General features: G+C 40.5%; 1 protein-coding gene and 1 pseudogene across 1 annotated transcript in view; one reads left to right on the top strand and one right to left on the bottom strand.

The window, feature by feature from the left end:
- Positions 1-15382, bottom strand: part of CDH17 (cadherin 17) — a 73690-nt gene extending 58308 nt beyond the window's left edge. Inside the window, exon 1 of the mRNA XM_090283563.1 lies at positions 15272-15382. The gene's annotated coding sequence lies outside the window, so the exon portion shown is untranslated. The remainder of the gene's footprint in view (positions 1-15271) is intronic.
- Positions 15383-16121: 739 nt separating this feature from the next.
- LOC150004238 (carboxy-terminal domain RNA polymerase II polypeptide A small phosphatase 1 pseudogene) lies at positions 16122-16903 on the top strand (annotated as a pseudogene).
- The last annotated feature ends 1088 nt before the right edge of the window (positions 16904-17991 follow it).

The following is a 17991-nucleotide window of genomic DNA, read 5'->3' as shown; positions in this document are numbered from 1 at the left end:
CCTCTTTTATCTTCTAAAGATTGTTGTTAACTACGCAATATACTTACGGAAAACATGTACTTCTTATTACTCCAAATCCAACTAAATAAGAATCCAAAATTCTGATCTTATTCTCTGCTGTTCAACATTATTTCTCCTTTGTTCCTGTCACTTCACATTTCACAGAAATTATATCTTTCACCCTGAGACATGTGGTAACTAACATATTTTAAGACCTGGGATAAATTTTCCACATGGCCTGTAAAGCAGGATTGTTGCCTATCACATTGTACTAAAAAAAAAACAAAAACAAAAAAAAAACTCAGAGGCAGTTCAAGATGGCAACATAGGAAGAAGATCCTGAAGTCAACTCTTCCCATGGACAAAAGTCTATAGCTACATGTGAATCAATTCCCTCTAGGAAGGACCTGCAAGTAAAGGATGGAAAAAGATATTCCATACAAGTAGAAATGAAAAGGAAGCCAGGGTATCTACAGTTATCTCAGACAAAATAAACTTTAAAACAAAGACTGTAATAAAAGACAAAGAAGGACATTACACATGATGAATGAGTCAATTCAATAAGAGGATATAACATTTTTAAATGTTTATGCACCCAACATAAAAGTACCTAAATATGTAAAGCAAATATTAACAGACTTGAAGAGAGAAATTGACATCAATATAACAATAGTCGGAAACTTACATCAAGGGATAAATCATTCGGACTGAAAATCAATACGGAAACAGTAACCTAAAATGACACATTAAACCATATGAACTTAATAGACATATACAAAACATTCCATCTAACAGAGCTGAATACACACTCTCCTCAACTGCACATGGGACAATCTCCAAAATAAATCACACGTTAGGCCACAAACAAGTTTCAATAAATTAAAGAATTTTGAAATAATATCAAGCATCTTTTCTGACCACAATGGTATAAAAGTAGAAATCCATTACAGGAAGAAAACTGAAAAAAAATCACAAACCGAAGGATCAATAAAGAAATCAAAGAAGAAATCAAAATATACCTTGAAACACATGAAAACAGAAATACAACACTCCAAATTTTATAGGACACACCAAAAGCAGTGCTAAGAAGGGAAGTTTATAGTGATAAGGCCTACCTCAAGAAACAAAAAATTTTAAAATATCAAATAAATTATCTGACTTACATGTAAAGAAATTAGACAAAGAAGAGCCAATAAAGCTCAAAGTTAGTAGAAGAAAGGCAATTATAAAGATCAGAGCAGAAATAAACAAAATAGAAACTCAAAACAATAGAAAAGATCAATGAGGGATCTGGTCAAGACGGCAGCATAGGCAGATAGGGCTCACCTCTTTGCACGACCACCTCAAAATTACAACTAAAATATAGAACAACCATTAGTGAGAACCATCAGAAATTGAGCTGAATGGAAGTCTGACAACTGGAATTAAAGAAACCGCATTCATTGAGACAGGTAGAAGGGGCACAGACATGGAATGGGCTGGTCTCTTACCCATGTGTGGTGGATAAAAATTTGGGAGAGTTAGCTCAGGAGCAAGGAGTCCCAGTCCCACACCAGGCCCCTCAGTCCAGGGATCTGAGTCTCAAAGCAAAGGCAACAAAAGCAAAATAAACTAGTGGAATTATATCAAATTAACTTCTGCTTCATCAAAATGAAAAGGAAACCTAAAAAATGGGACAAAATATTTGCAATCTTATGTCTGACAAGGGGTTAATATTCAAAATGTACAAAGAACTCTAACAACTCAATAGCAAAAGAACAAACAAACAAAAGAAAACCCAAACAATCCAATTAAAAATAGGCAGAGGACGTGAAGTGATATTTTTCCAAAGAAGACATACAGATGGTAATAGGCAGATGAAAAGATACTCAACATCACTGTCAGGGAAACTACAAATCAAAACCACAATGAGATAGTCACCCAACACCTGCTAGATTGGCTATTATCAAAAAGACTCAAAATAACAAATGTTGGTGAGGATGTGGATAAAAGGAACACAAATAATGTTGGTGGGAACGTAAATGGGTGTAGCCACTATGGAAAACAGTATGGAAGTTTCTCAAAAAATTAAAGATAGAACCACCATAGAATCCAGCTTTTCCACTTCTGGGTATTTATTTTAAAAAAAAGAACTGATTTGAAAACATATATGCAACTCTACGTTTATTGAAGCATTGTTCACAATAGCAAAGATGTGCATACAACCTAAGTGTCCATTGATGGACGATTAGATAAAGAAACTGTAACACACACAGAGATACACACACACACACACACACACAATGGAATACTACTCAACCATAAAAAAGAAAAAAATTTTGCCATTTGTGAAAATATGAATGGACCTTAAGGATATTATGCTCAGTAAAATAAGTCAGAGAAAGACAAATAATGTATGATTTCACTTATCTGTGAAAACTAAAAACAAAAGAAACAAACAAAATAAAACCAAACAAAACTCATAGATACAGAGACCAGACTGGTGGTTTTCAGATGGGAAGGGGGTTAGAGGGTAGACAAAATGAGTGAAGGGGATTAATTGAATGGTGACAGATGCTAACTAGACTTATTGTGGTGATCACTATGTAATGTATACAAACCTTGAATTATTATGTTGTATACCTGAAACTAATATAATGTTACATACCAATTTATCTTAATTTTTTAAAAACCATTCATTTTACTAACATTTTAATCACTTTATTATCTTTAGGGATTATGGTTGATCTTGGGTCACTTCATCTTGTCTTTATTTTTAAAAGTTTTTCTACATTCAACATATCACTAATATACTCAGCATAGAATAAAATGGTTGTTAAAATTCTAACCACTTTAAAAATGTAGACCCTGAAATTTTTAAATGCCTTACATTTGGATAGCTTATATTTAAACTTTTAAAGGATAGAAGGACTGTTCCATTTTAGCCTCTCAAATGCCCTGGGAGTTAGAAAGTAAGAAATGAGCATTTATTAAGCATCATCTATGTGGTACATTTATGGATGGTCCTTCACAAACATAATAACAGTGGTGCAGAAGATGGACTCTGAGTCCAAGAGCTCTGCCTTTTATTAGCTGTGTGGCCATGGGCATACTACTTAATATCTCTGTGCCTCAGTTTCTTCAAATGGAAAAAACATAGCAATTACTCAATAACGTATGCTTTCATGAGTTTCTCACAGGCAACACAAGTTAGAAATTGTTATTCTTATTTATATATGAGGAAATTGAAGTTCAAAGTTAAGTAATTCACCTAATGACACATAGCTAGGAAGTGATACTGCCATGCTTCCAATCAGATCTGTCAGATTACAAAGTTCAAATCTCTTTTGACTCCTTCTACTACCTCCTATATAGTGTGTAAACTGCAGAGAAGTAGATATAGGCATGGAGAGGTAGAGATATATAAAATGTACCTATTGTATATACATGCTATTTAAATGAATAGCTTGCCCCATGATTCTTCAGCTATTTTAAGGAAGAACCTGAACTAAAACCCTTCTGGACAAATGTTTAAAAATTTGCTTTTGCCTCAGAATTCATTTGTTTGATGCATCCAAACATCATTGTAGAATTGGCTCATCATGTTAAACACAAAAGAGACACATTTCTACTGCTTCAGACTGCTTATGTGGTTTGGAAAAACATAGGAACAAATAATAGTCCCTGGTTCTAGCATATTGCAATATAAAACATATGTGAAAGAATAAACTGCTATTCTGAAGCCTAATTAGTATTTTTTACATTAGCAGAAAGAACATGATCAGCAATCACCAACATTTGCTTAAGAAAGTAAAAGTATAGATAGTAATAACTCATTTTGAGTTGTTTCTCTTCAAATTCTTCAGTACAAGATCTTTCCAATGCTGGTCCCAGCTGACCCTTCCAGGCTTATCTCCCACTCCCTTCCCACACCCAGGAGGCCATACACGCAGGTGGACTTCGCACCCTGAGCTTCCCTGTCTCCATGCTGTTCTCCCCACCTGGCACAAGGCCTCACCTGCAATCAGTGGACAATTGATATTTGTTTCATGAAGTAGAGTCGAGAATATCTGTTCTCACCTCTACTTCTACTTCTTATATCTTAGCATCTAGGTCCAAAGTATTCATTTATTTTAAAAGCACTGACTTGTTATAAAAAACTTTATAATGTTCCAGATCCTGTGCTAAGAACTAGGGAACCAAAATAAGGACAGTGTCTGCCTCCATGGAGCTGGGACTGGAATCTTCCTTTATGAACTCATCCCTGATTTCCTGCCAGAAGGATCTTCCTCTCAAAGCCCCTCCTGCCCGCATCTTATTTTGCATCGTTTATTTACATGTCTGTGTTAGTGCCTCTACTGGAAAATACAATCCTTCAAGGCAAAGGCCTGATCTCTAAAATTGTTATTTCTTAATCTCTTAATGGCTCTTCACAGTCTGTCTTGCACTTATTAAACCCTCACCAGATGTTTGCTAAATTCTAAATCATTTGTGCTTGTCTAACATTGATACCCTATTAATTTGTCTAACCTATAACAGATATCAGAATAAACATTAAGTGTTAAAGAAAACTAATTTGAGATTTAAAGACTTGATGCAAAGTAATGAATTTTGAATTGCTGACAAAAGGGCTGTTTTAATTTTAAATACACTAACAAATATCTGCTTTGGGAAATAGATTAAGAACTGGTTAATATATATCATTTCACCTTGAACTGATTTTCTTTTTAGCACTTTTAATCTCCAAAATACATATAAACTGAACAATAGAACGCAAATAAAAGTAAAATAAACGCTGGCTGCTGTGGCTCAGTGGATTGAGCATCGGCCTGCGAACCAAGTGTCGCTGGTTTGATTCCCAGTCAGGGCACATGACTAGGTTGCATGTCAGGTCCCCAGTTGGGGATGTGAGTGAGAGGCAACCACACGGAAAAATAAATAAATAAATAAATAAAATAAACCTTATTTTAGTCAGATGTTTACACAAGCCACTGGTTGGGGTATTTTTATGGAACCTAAGAAGTAAAAGTAACGATGCCCTTATTCTTTATTTTGTCATTTACATTTAGTCTTATCCCTCACAAAAGTGCTCTCCACTCTGGTGCCCAGGGCGCCATGACGTATTTGCAGATAAATCTCCCGCACAATGATGGGATTGTTAGGAAAGCAAACCCCTGGCTTTAGACTGACTGGTTTGGATCCTGGCTCCTCCACTGACTCATGTCTGTTCATCTGGAAAGCAGGGATAATAATATTATCTAGCACCGGTCAGCATGGCTCCGTGGTTGGAGCATCGTCTCATAAACCCAAGCATTGCAGGTTCAATTCCACCGTCAGGGCATATGCCTGGGTTGCAGGTTGGATCCCTGGTCCAGGCATGTATGAGAGATAACCAATCAATGTTCCTCTCTCACACTCATGTTTCTCTCCCTTTCTCTCTCCCTCCCTTCCCCTCTGTCTAAAATCAATGAGCATGTCTTCAGGTGAGGATTCAAAATAATAATAATAGTATCCACCTTGGAGAGTTACGGGATTCAGCGAATTAATATTTCTAACAGTGTTTGTCAAATAAAAATTCATCCTTCCACCCAAGTTTGCTTAGTTATGATCTTCAACATTGTCTACAGGCATCTCCTTGCTCAACCCTCAGCTTTCTGTGGCTCTAATAATGAGAATACTCAAAAGCAGCCTTCACAGCAACAACCCTACGGCTAACTACATTAATGCCAGGATTATGCCAGAAGAGGAATTTGGCCTCTCAAATAAGTCTTGCCTGTATTTCTTCTTTGCATGGGCATAATTTCACTAATGAATTTCACATCCGAGATCATAAGGATGCCGGCAGGAAACCATAGTTTGTAACTGAAATGGCCTAAATCACCAAACCATATATACTTGATAGATTTCCTCATGAACACTGCTTGGAAAAGGACTGGAGTAGCTTTCTGGATAATTCAGTGACATTTTATCTCAACTACGTGATATAGTTGATCCAATCACTTGCTTGGAATTTTTGCTATTTGTCAGGGTTTCCCTGAGATTCAAAGACTAAATTCAGGCAGTTTCTATGGCAACTATGTGAAGGGCCAAGCACAGCCTTAGCAACACAGGTCAACGGTTTTTTGGGGGGGAAAAGGAGGAGTTCTGAAGAGCCACCACCACTTATTTTAACCATGGACCATTAACAAATATGGGGTCAAGGCTGCTGGTCTTGCTGCTTAAGGCTGATGCTTTCATTTAATTTGCTACAGCTCACAAAACACTGAGATTCCCCTACATCCTAAATGTGTGTTCAGGCAGGAAAACAACACAAAGGCAGCCAACATTTATTGAAAGCAATTTGCCACATACATGCTGAGACTTCTATATAGATTGTCTTATTGATTTCTCATAAGAACCCTATTAAATTTATCTCTTAAAAGATGGAAAATCAAAAGGTGAGAGTCCAGCAAGTTAGACTTGGCCCGAGATCACCATGCCTGGCTGATTCCACACCTATGCTTTTATTCATATATTATTCTCCTTCCGAAGACACAAACATCCTCATGTTACTGTCCGGTATGACTTCATTTGTTACATATCATTCCAAAAATTCAAAAAAGTTATCATTTTTCATTCAAGGGCTGCCCTTCCTATGCAGATACAGACACAACTCTCCCTTCCCAGAGGAACAGCAGCCAGGAGGTTGAGTTCCTACAGCATGTACATTTCTGTGTTGTACCATCTCTCCTCATTTCCCTTCTACCTTCACCTCAGCAGTCTCCCGTGTTTTTTTTTTAAATAAAGCCATGTGTTTGGGATGAATAATACCCTTTTCCTCAACCCCTCCACCCCAAAAAACTCGTATGTTGAAATTCTAACTCCCAAGTACCACAGAATATGAGTGTATTTGGAGATAGGGTCTTTGCTGAGGTGATAAAGTTAAAATTAGGTCATTAGGGTGGGCTGGTGTCCTCATAAAAAAGGAAAATTTGGATACAGAAAGAGGCATAGAGTAAAGATGACGTGAAGAGACGTAGGGGGAAGATGGCCATCTAAAAGCCAAGGGGAGACACCTGAAAAAGGTCCTCATGGCCCCAGAGGAATCAACCTTGCTCATACCTTGATTTTTGACTTCCAGGCCCCAGACCTGTGAGACAATAACTGTCTGTTGTTTAAGCCACTTTATCTGCGGTGCTTTTGTTACAGCAGCCCTAGCAAACGCATATCCCAAGCAACCCTAGTTTTCACTGAAAAGGGAGCTGCTGTCCCAGCATAGAGGTAGTCTCGGTGGAGCTTTATTCAGCTGTTACACATGCAGCCGGTGCGCCCAGTATCCCAGGGGGTCCCCTCGAAGGTTGACTGATTATCCTGCTGGGTTCCAACGCTCCCAAGAGGCTTTTTTAGACAGTCCTGTCATTTCTCCACTTGAGTAAGGACAGGGAATTCCTATGACCCAGATCTCAAAACTTGCAAGTAACTCAATACACAAGTTTTGATTCCCTCCTTAAAAAAAGCTAAGTTAAAGACAAGCTTTAAGTAGTAAGTTATCTCTCATCTTTTTTGTTTAAAAAAGTCCACTAAGGGCTTGGAATTAAATTAACTCATGCTATCCTGAAGTTGAACCATGAATTTCCAAAGAACAACAAGGTGCCAAAGGAGCGGACTGCCAAATTTGTTTTCAAACACCATAGGTGATGTGGGCAGGAAAGGATGTGACTGGAATTCATAACACCGCTAGTACCAAACACCAAGCATCCTATGTGCCATTTACTTCACCTTTGCATTGTATACTGCTAAGAGCAGCATAAATTATAAAGCAAAACCAGATATGAATAAAGATCAGATTAAAACCTCACTCACACCATTGTGCATCAAGTAATGTTCAGACCATCATACTCCTTTTGATTTTACTTACAAATATCTGGCACCAATTATATCATTAAGGCTTAGAAAAATCACGAAGAATCAGACCAACTGGCGCTCTTAACAAATTAGGGACCCAATTAAAGTAGCCCTTATTAAGCTAAAAGCAGGCAGGCATGAGATCAGGGCTGCTGCCTTGTACTTCAGGCTGATTAGGAGGGAAGAAGGAATGAAGAAAAGGAGGGGTAGATGTCCCCACACCCCGCGTGCACGCACACACACACACACACACACACACAAATGTGAGCACGTTTTTCTCTCACTAAACTTTACAATATAGATATGCTAATCTTTCAGTATATGAAAATCTGGATTTACAAATATGTAAAAGTGGGGGTGATTATTTGTTTTATCAGTAGATTCATGGTTGGGTAAAGGGGCTCATGGGAGGATATAGATGGCTCCCCTAGAGGACTTAAAATGTTTTAAGTTTATATGATTGATTTAAATACAAATCACTGGCCCTGGCCAAGTGGCTCAGTTGGTTGGAGCATCATCCTATACACCAAAAGGTTACAGGTTTGATCCCAGTCAGGCATACATCTGGGCTGCAGGTTTGATATTCAGCTGGGGCACCTATGGGAGGCAACTGATCAACGTTTCTCTTTCACATTTATGTTTCTCTCTCTCTCTCTCTCTCCCTTCCTCAAATCCATAAACATATCCTTGGGCAAGTATTAAAAAAATACAAATCACTGGTATAATTATTATTATCAAAGAAAAGTGTAATGAATTTTAAGGAATATTTGTTCTCGGCTAGCTTTTGTCCCACCCGGCACTACCCCAGAGGGAGCAAGGATAGTTGCTTTGCAATGAGGAGCCCTCTTCTTGAACTCACGCAGGACACCAAAGTCCTGAATGGAAAGGTCGTCCAGACTAGGTCAAAGGGAAGGGAAGCATACACATAAGTAAAACAGATGGCTATTCTGTCCTGGTGCTTCCCTGACAGCCTAGGCAGGTTTGCAGTAAGGATGTCAGCATTGAATTACCTGAGTGGTGCAGGCTTATACCTCAGAAATCCTAGGAGGGAGACAGGCAAAGGACTTTCTTTCCTGTCTAGCAGAACATCACAAGAGCTTTCCTTGACTAAAAACAAAGGTAGGAATCACTGCTTCTCATAAAAGGTGACTTAATTATTTTTGACAAGGTGTTCCTTCATATATTAGACAATGTTTCTTCATGTATTATAAAGTATACAGGTGAGCATTTTGTCAAGATAATAAAGTCACACCTTCTGGCTTCAGAAATTCAGTATGAGGTAAGTGCAAACTAGATCCCATCCCATTGGGTTTAGACACTGAAATTTAAAGGGAAAAAATGTGGCACATATATACAATGAAGTACTACTCAGCCACAAGAAAAGATGAAATACTGCCATTTATGACAACATGGATGGATCTTGAGAATATCATGGGAAGCAAAATCAGTCAGTCAGAAGAAGCTAAAAACCATGATTTCACTCATATGTGGAATATAAAAACAAAACTTTTAGACAGAAACAGTGGGTGGTTATCAGAGGGAAAAGGGTGGGGGGTAGTAAAGAATAAAGGGGGCCAAACATATGGTGATGAAATAAGGTTTGACTTTGGGTGGTGTGCACACAAAGCAATATACAGATCATGAATCATATAAATGTACACCTGAAAGGTATATGACCTTATGAAATAATGTCACTGCTATAAATTCAATTAAAATAAATAAATAAGAGACTTCCAGTCAAGATGGTGGTATAGTAAACAGCTCGCCTCCTCATACAACCAAATCAAAATTACAACCAAACTATAGAACAACCATCACTCAGAACCATCAGAAATAAAGTTTAATGAAAGTCTAACAACTACAGAATTCAAGATAGTACATCTTATCCAGACTAGTAGGAGAGGTGGAGACATGGAATAGGCTGGTCCCGTAGATACATGTGGTGGATGAAAATTAGGGAGGGATATTTCCAGAGTAAGGAGCCCCAGCCCCACACCAGGCCCCCAAGCCTAGGGTTCCAGTGCCAGGAAGATAAGTCCCCATAACTCTTGGTTGCAAAAAGCAGCGGGGATTGAGTTGGTAGAAGAAACTTCTGGAGTCCCAAGCAGTTCCTCTTAAAGAACCCTCACAGAGATGTACTAAGACTCACTCCCTTTGAGTTCTAGAACTGGGGCAGCAGCTTGAAAGGCACCAGTGGTACACAGAAAGGAACAGAAGTGTCTGGCATGAAGGCGAGAGCTGGGGGACAGCTTTCTCCCAGACAGAAAGGCAGATGGAAGCCACTGTCCTTTTTCTAAACTCTTCCCCAACAGAGCCACAAAGCCAGCAGGCAGGTGCTGTATCTGAGACTCTAGCACCCTGGTTAACACTGTTTGCCCGACCCTGGAGATCCCCTGAGACTCCATCCCACCCAACTTATTGTCCCATTCAAGCTGTTGGCTCATGCTTCATAACTTCTTAAATCCTCTCAAACAAGTAACAGCCAGCCTCAGTGATATCCCTGTCCCCATACCTCTTACTAAGTGTCCCCAGGCCTGGCACTAGCAGCAGCCAGCCTAATTTCACAGCTTGGTTTCACCTGAGAACCTCCAAGCCCAGTACAAGTAGCAGCCATCTCAGATTGTTTTATAGCTCATGCACGGTGGCCCTGGGCAGAACACAGGTAGGGGCTGAACTTGGCCTGTACCATCTGGAAATCCCAGAGCCTGTGCACCCAGTGGCCAGCTATACACTACATTGAACACTACCACCCTACCCATGCACAGCTGATCCTCTGTAGAGGGTAGATGTTGGTGGTCAGTGGTCACAGCCAGTCCTTGCAGCTGACTGGCCTGGGTAAATGCCTCCCATTGACCTTCCAACAGCAATCAAGGCTCAACTACAAAAGGAGGGTGTACTCAGCTCATATGAAAAGCACACCTCGAGTACCCAGCTTGGGTGATAGAGGAGGCTGTGTCACTGGACCCTATAGGACATCTATCACATTAGGCCACGCTACCAAAACAGGGAGTCATAGCAGCTCTACCTAATATACAGAAACAAACACAGGAGGCTGCCAAAATGAGGAGACAAAGAAATATGGCCCAAATAAAAGAACAGGTCAAAACTTCAGAAAAATAACTAACGAAATGGAGATAAACAATGTAGCAGATGTAGAGTTCAAAACACTGGTTATAATGATGCTCAAGGAACTTAGTGAGGTCCTCAACAGCATAAAAAAGATCCAGTCAGAAATGAAGGATACACTAATTGAAATAAAAACCATACAGAGAAATAACAGTAGAGCAGATAAAGCCAATAATCGAATTAATGACTTGGAACATAAGAAAGCAACATAAAAGCAATCCAAACAAGAAAAAAAAAAAGAATTAAAAAAAATGAGTATAGTGTAAGCAGCCTCTGGGACAACTTCAAGTGTTTCAAGATTCACATCATAGGAGTACCAGAAGGAGAAGAAAAAGAGCAAGAAATTGGAAATGTACTTGAAAAAATAATGAAGAAAATTTCCCTAATTTGGTGAAGGAAATAGACATGCAAGCCCAGGAAGCATAGAGAGTCCCCAACAAGATGGAAGCAAAGAGACCTACTCCAAGACACATCATAATTAAAATGCCAAAGGTTAAAGATAAAGAGAGAACCTTAAAAGCAGTAAGAGAAAAAAAGTTAGTTATCTATAGGAGAATTCCCATAAGATTGTCAGCTGAGTTTTCAAAAGAAGCTTTGCAGACTAGAAGGGATTGGCCAGAAGTATTCAAAGTCATGAAAAGCAGGGACCTACAGCCAAGATTGCTCTACCCAGCAAAGCTATCATTTAGAATCAAAGGGCAGATAAAGAGCTTTCCAGACAAGAAAAAAAAACAATAGGAATTCATCATCACCAAATGATTATTATATGAAACGTCGAAGAGACTTATTTAGGAAAAAGAAGATCAAAATTATGAACAATAAAATAGCAATAAATCCATCAACAATTGAATCTAAAAAACAAATTACGCAAACAAAAAGAACAGAGACAGAATCATGGAGATGAAGAGCATTTTGATGGTTGCAAATGGAAGGTAGGTGTGGGGGAATGGGTGAAGAGGTGAGGGGATTAAGAAGTACAAATATGTAGTTACAGAGTAGCCAGTGGTATATAAATTACAGTATAGGAAATGGAGAAGCCAAAAAAACCTATACACATGACCCATGGACATGAACAATGATGTACGAATTGCCTGAGCAAATGGGGAATGCTGGGTGGAGGGGGGCAAAAGGGGAAAATTGAGACAACTGTAATAGTATAATCAATAAAATATAATTTAAAATAACAATTTAATTTATCAATGAATTTAATTACACACAATTGAAAAAAACACTTTCTGTAATACTAGTTTTTTATAAGGTGACCCTGAGGCAAGATTCTAATGACATAAATGTGCAATCATTTGCAAGTATGGCAGGTTAACTTTCTGATTTCTGTAATTAACTCATAACCGACAATGTGGATGAACAAGAGAGTAAGGGAAAAATAAATTTAATTCTAGTTTATTAAGAGTTATCATACCGTACAAAATCTCACTCATGAGTTAACTTTATATAATTAAAACTTCAAAAAATAACCAGCATTTTGTGAGAATTTACTAAGTTAAGGAGTTTGGACAACTTATTTCATTTAAATATTGCAGCAATTTTATAAAGTAGGTCCTGTTGTCATCCATCCCACAGCTTAGGAAACCAAGCTCAGTAAGGAAGGAAGATCTGGCTGCCAAGACCAAGCATAGGATTCTCCGTGTGAGGAAGATATGTTCATCTTTAGTTTTAAGATTCTTTTTTTTTAAGATTTTTTAAAATTTATTCTTAGAGAAAGGGGAAGGGAGAGAGGAAGAGACCAGGGACCGGGTCACAACCCAGGCATGTGCCCTGACTGAGACTAGAACCAGCGACCCTTCGCTTTTCTGGATGATGCCAAACAAATGAGCAACATCAGTCAGGGCTAATTTAAACATTTTACCATTTTGATTCTCTTCGTTTTCCAGTCAAGAACTACAGGTTCTAATGGTTTGAAATAATTAAAATATGGAAATAAATCATTGACTCAGAATATTCACTATGTCAGTTTTACAGAACAGTTTAAGAGAAATTAAGTTTTCTTTGTGCCATATATATAATAACAAAGTATAGCTTGGTCTGTTACACATGCTGAACTGAAAAATCAACTTCAGTGTAATTAATACCTCAAACACTGAGTGACTAACTGCTTTTATTAATATTACTTGTATCTGAGTAAACATTCCCATTCATTCTCACAAGTAACATATGTAGATATTCCCCTAACAAACTTCAATACCTCTTTCCTTGTTTACTCAATGAATGAATAACCCCATTCTAAATTTGAAACCAGGGATTTCTAAACAAATGCAATTTTATGCCAATGACTAAATCTATATGTTTCTACCCGTGTAAACTACCACTCAGAAAAGCACTTATGTGTGGACTTTTAGAGAAAGGAACATGGTGGTGCTTAGCCTTCCTTCACAGTCATCCCTTGACATAAAAGAAAAGTGTGGACATGCTCTCCCTCTCAGAGTTCCATTGATAGTAAAAGAGGAAGTTGAGTTGCTGTCAGAATATACTTTGTCCTTTGGGGAAAAAAAGGAAAAGGTACTGAAAATGAAACCTTTACCTTGAACACAAATGAGTTTTCCCAGGGGTCATCTTAGCAAGTTTCAAAGGTGCCTCTTTCCACCTCACGAAAGACTTAATATGAAACATCAGAGGGACTTTTTAATGCCTCATATAAAAGTAAATCCCAATTGTTTTATCATTTTCTTATCTTATTGGACCCCATTTCCTTAGCATAGAATTAGTTGCTCTCTTGCACAATGAAAGACATAATTATTGCCACATTATATGTTTTTTTTCCCTCTAGAGAATAAAATAGCAATTTCTCATTTTGACTGAGTCACCTACTTGAACTTTCTCATGGAAAGGAGAGTTAACAACACTGAGTTCTTTACATGCTTATCTAATTTACTCTCACAACTGTGGTTTGGCAAGTATCTCCACTTTATAGAGGAGAAAATTAAGGTTCAGAGAGTTCCAGCAATATGTTCAATGCCTGCTGGCTGGTAAATGATAAAACTGGCCTAACCCACTGCCCAACCCTGAAGACTCATAAACTATAACTTGCAAACCATGATAAACCCTTACTCAGTAAAAGATTCATTTTGTTTCCTGATGGGAGCTGAATGCATCCATTTTCCTTGTCGTCACCTAAACATGTACTTTCTTCTTTCAAACTATTTCTCACTTACTACCTAAGTTTTTGAAGAAAAATAAAGACAAGCAAATATCAGAGAATGCATTGTCCTTCCAATCTCCTGCTCCATATCTCCCATTACAGAGGGCATTTGTCCCCAGAAAGTCAACCTATTGTAATAAAGAAAACAGAAACAGAGTAAGGACTGAACCTTTGAAGGCACCAATGAGCTGTATGTTCTTGACATCTCAAAATAGTCACTCATTAGCAGATAGTACATCCACCTGTGAGGCTGAAAGAAGTACCATCAGCTGGCAAATACACACATCAAGCCTTGTTTTCCCAGTTGTGAAAGCAGGTCTGTTGCTCTGTTTTTCAATTCTCATTCTACTACTTTTAAAAACGCTTCTTTTCTCTCATGCATTTCTTCTCCCCTGCTGTATCCCAGGCAGTCATAAGAATTCTAAATTGGGTCTCATTCTCTGAGGAATAGTTGGAATGCTCAGTTTTGGGAGACCACATCTGAGAGAAGACATTTTGTGGGAATGAGATTCCATCCCCAATTTCTAGGATACAAGAGCCAGAGCGTCTTAAGGCTAGGTACGTTCATATTTTAATCACAAGGAATGGCTGCAACACTCATTTAAACATCCAAAACCTCAACCTTTCCCTAATTCCACTACCAAGTTTGCTTCACCCGAAGCCACTTCATCAAATGAATTTCTGACACATAGATGAATGAAAAGAAACTACTTAAGAAATTACGGTCTGCAAGCAAAAGTTGTCACATCAGGAATAAACTTCCCTTCCCAGCAATACTACATAGCACCCCTCAAGAAATAAATTTGTCCAAGATTTTTAATCCTCACCTAAGGATACATTTATTGATTGTAGAGAGGGAGTAAGGAAGAGAGAGAGAGAAAGAGAGAAACATTGATCAGTTGCCTCCCATACCTGCCCAACTGAGGACCAAACCCACAACCTAGGTATGTGCCCTGACCAGGGACACAACCCCCAACTTTTTGGTGTACAGGACAACACTCCAACCAACTGAACCACACCAGCTGGTACTGTCCAGAGACTTCGTAAATACTCTCTTCCCATCTATGTTTTTTTCATTCTTGAAGAAATATGTTATTAACATAGTAAAGTAGTATCAACACTTACCTTTCCGTAAGTAAATACCAAACTGTTTGTTAAAAATTATTTTCTTCCATTCAGCTGTTGAGACTCTTGCTGGGACTGGAGTATCTCCCCGGAGGACACTCTGGCTGAACTGCTCTGCTCCCTTAGAAGCCTCTCCCTTCACCTTCAGTCACACATTAATCATTGACTGGTTTTATTGATTTTTCAGGAACCATCAGATGTCATAAAATGTATTATTACATTCACTCCAGGAAAGAAATGGGTTTGTACCAAAAGAAGATAATTCACAACTAATACACCTCAAAGCAGATTTCTGAATTTTTGAGTGTAGAAAAGTAAATTAGAAGACAAGGAGGAGTTAAAGTGTAAAAACTTTCTGTGTATTCAACTATCTTTAGAGTATGAGTTCCATGACTTCAAAGACAGTTTCATCCATATTCTGCATCACCACCTCAACACTTAGCAGCATTGGCACAGAAAAATCAATTGACTAATACTTGAGTAGATTCTCTTTCAAACATAGAGCACAGAATGCCATGTCTGAGCAAAGACGCAGTTCATTGGTAACCAGCCACAGGAGACCTAGGAAATGACTCAGAAGGCACCACCAAAGGCACATTATTTTTTAATAATGTATGTAAAAAGTACTTTTAAATCAATAAAGTTTTGGGGGAAGGAAACTCCATGCTGTAACAAAGTTTCCTCTCCCTCTCCCTCCCCCTAAGAACCTGGCTCCCCTCCCCTCCGAAGCTCACGGGGATCCCTCCCGCTCACCCCTTCCCCCCGCCCCCACGCCCTGATTCGGCAAGAGCTAGAGGGGAGGCCGGGCGCTGGGGCCAGAGTCCGGCGGGAGCGGAGCGCACCCGGCCCCATGGACAGCTCTGCCGTCATTACTCAGATCAGCAAGGAGGAGACTCGCGGCCGCTATGGGGCAAAGGTGACCAGACGTCATTGGCTTCTCAGAAGCCCAGGTATTGGGGCATCTTACACTTACTTTTTTGCTGTGTCTTCCGGGATAATGGGGAGGCCTTGCCCACCCACAGTGGGGCACCCCTGCTCGTGGAGGAAAATGGAGCTGTTCCCAAGACCCCAGTCCAGTATCTGCTCCCCGAGGCCAAGCCCCAGGACTCGGACAAGATCTGCGTGGTCCTCGACCTGGATGAGACCCTGGTGCACAGCTCCTTCAAGCCAGTGGACAATGCAGACTCCATCATCCCTGTGGAGATCGATGGGGTTGTCCACCAGGTCTACGTGCTGAAGCGGCCCTACGTGGATGAGTACCTGCAGCAAATGGGCGAGCTCTTTGAGTGCGTGCTGTTCACTGCCAGCCTGCCCAAGTATGCAGATCCGGTAGCTGACCTGCTGGACAAGTGGGGAGCCTTCCGGGCATGACTATTTCATGAGTCATGTGTCTTCCACTGTGGGAACTACGTGAAGGACCTGAGCAGGCTGGGCCGAGACTTGCAGAGGGTGCTTATCCTGGACAACTCCCCTGCCTCTTATGTCTTCCGTCCAGACAACGCCGTACCAGTGGCCTCATGGTTTGACAATATGAGTGACACAGAGCTCCACGACCTCCTGCCCTTCTTTGAGCAGCTCAGCCGAGTGGATGATGTGTACTTAGTGCTCAGGCAGCCACAGCCTGGCAGCTAGTGAGGTGCCCTGGGGCCAGGACCTGCCCCTGACCACACCTCCACCCTTCACACGTGGACTCTGCCTTAAGAAAACCCAGCTGCCTCGGCCACCTCAGTGCCATGGGGAAGTGGGCATCTCCCTCACCAGCCTGGCCAGGCTGCGAAGTGGGCAGCAGGCCGCACAGAGGGCAGTGAGACCCTGGGTCCCCGTGCCACTGCCTTAGAACCTCTTCCCTCTTCTTGGGGGATGTGAGGGGCCCTGTGTGCTGCTCCCCCTTTCTCTCTGTGCTGCCACGTTTCTCTGCTGCCAAATTGGGCCCCTTGGCCCTTTCCGGTTCTGCTTGGGGGAGGGGGCAGGGTTCCTGCTGCCCCGTGCCTTGAGCCTCCAGCCTGGGAATGGTGGACACCAAGTGCCTTGCATAGAGTTCTCTTCCCTGCTTGGTTTTCCCAGGGCCAGATCAGGTCAGCTCTTGCCTGGAACAGCCTCCAGGCTGCTGGTGGGGGCTCCCCACCTCCTCTGTGGGGACTGTTACAGACCCCACCACCTCTGCCTAGGAGGGTGGGCAGGAGGGGTCTGTCCTTCAGGACCTGGAGTTCAGCTTCTCTGGGCTCATCTGCAGCTGAGGGCTGCTGCCCCACATCACCCAAGTCCTGACCCCTCCTATCTACTTTGACCACCCCAAGGCCCGTGGGCTTGGCTCCCTGAGCTCTAAGTGTGGGGCCATAGGCAGGACCCCTTTTTGGTGCCATATAAATATGTATATGTGTATATAGATTTTTAGAGGAAGGGTTGGGGTTGAGATACCCATTCCTCACCCCTTTCCTGAGCCCATAAATTGGGAGGAGGGAGGAAAAGGATTTTTACATTTTTAAACTGCAATTTTCTGAATGAAACAAGCTAGGCTAAGGGGCCCTAGACCCTGTACTCTGTCCCCCACACCCTCTTTTCTTCATTCATTTGTTCATTTAAAACACAAAACACATTTACTGAGCACCTTCCCTGTGCCCAGCCTGTGCCAGAGCACCCAGTGAGTGGGTGTGGGGAGTTCTCTATACCACCTGATGGGTACTTAGGCCAGCCACCCCATACTTCACCTGTGCCTTTAG

Source organism: Furipterus horrens, unplaced genomic scaffold (assembly GCF_987537825.1).
Source record: "Furipterus horrens unplaced genomic scaffold, mFurHor1.1.pri manual_scaffold_7, whole genome shotgun sequence".
Taxonomy (NCBI): domain Eukaryota; kingdom Metazoa; phylum Chordata; class Mammalia; order Chiroptera; family Furipteridae; genus Furipterus; species Furipterus horrens.
Note: the sequence above shows the minus strand (reverse complement) of the source record. Positions and strands in the feature narration are given on the sequence as shown.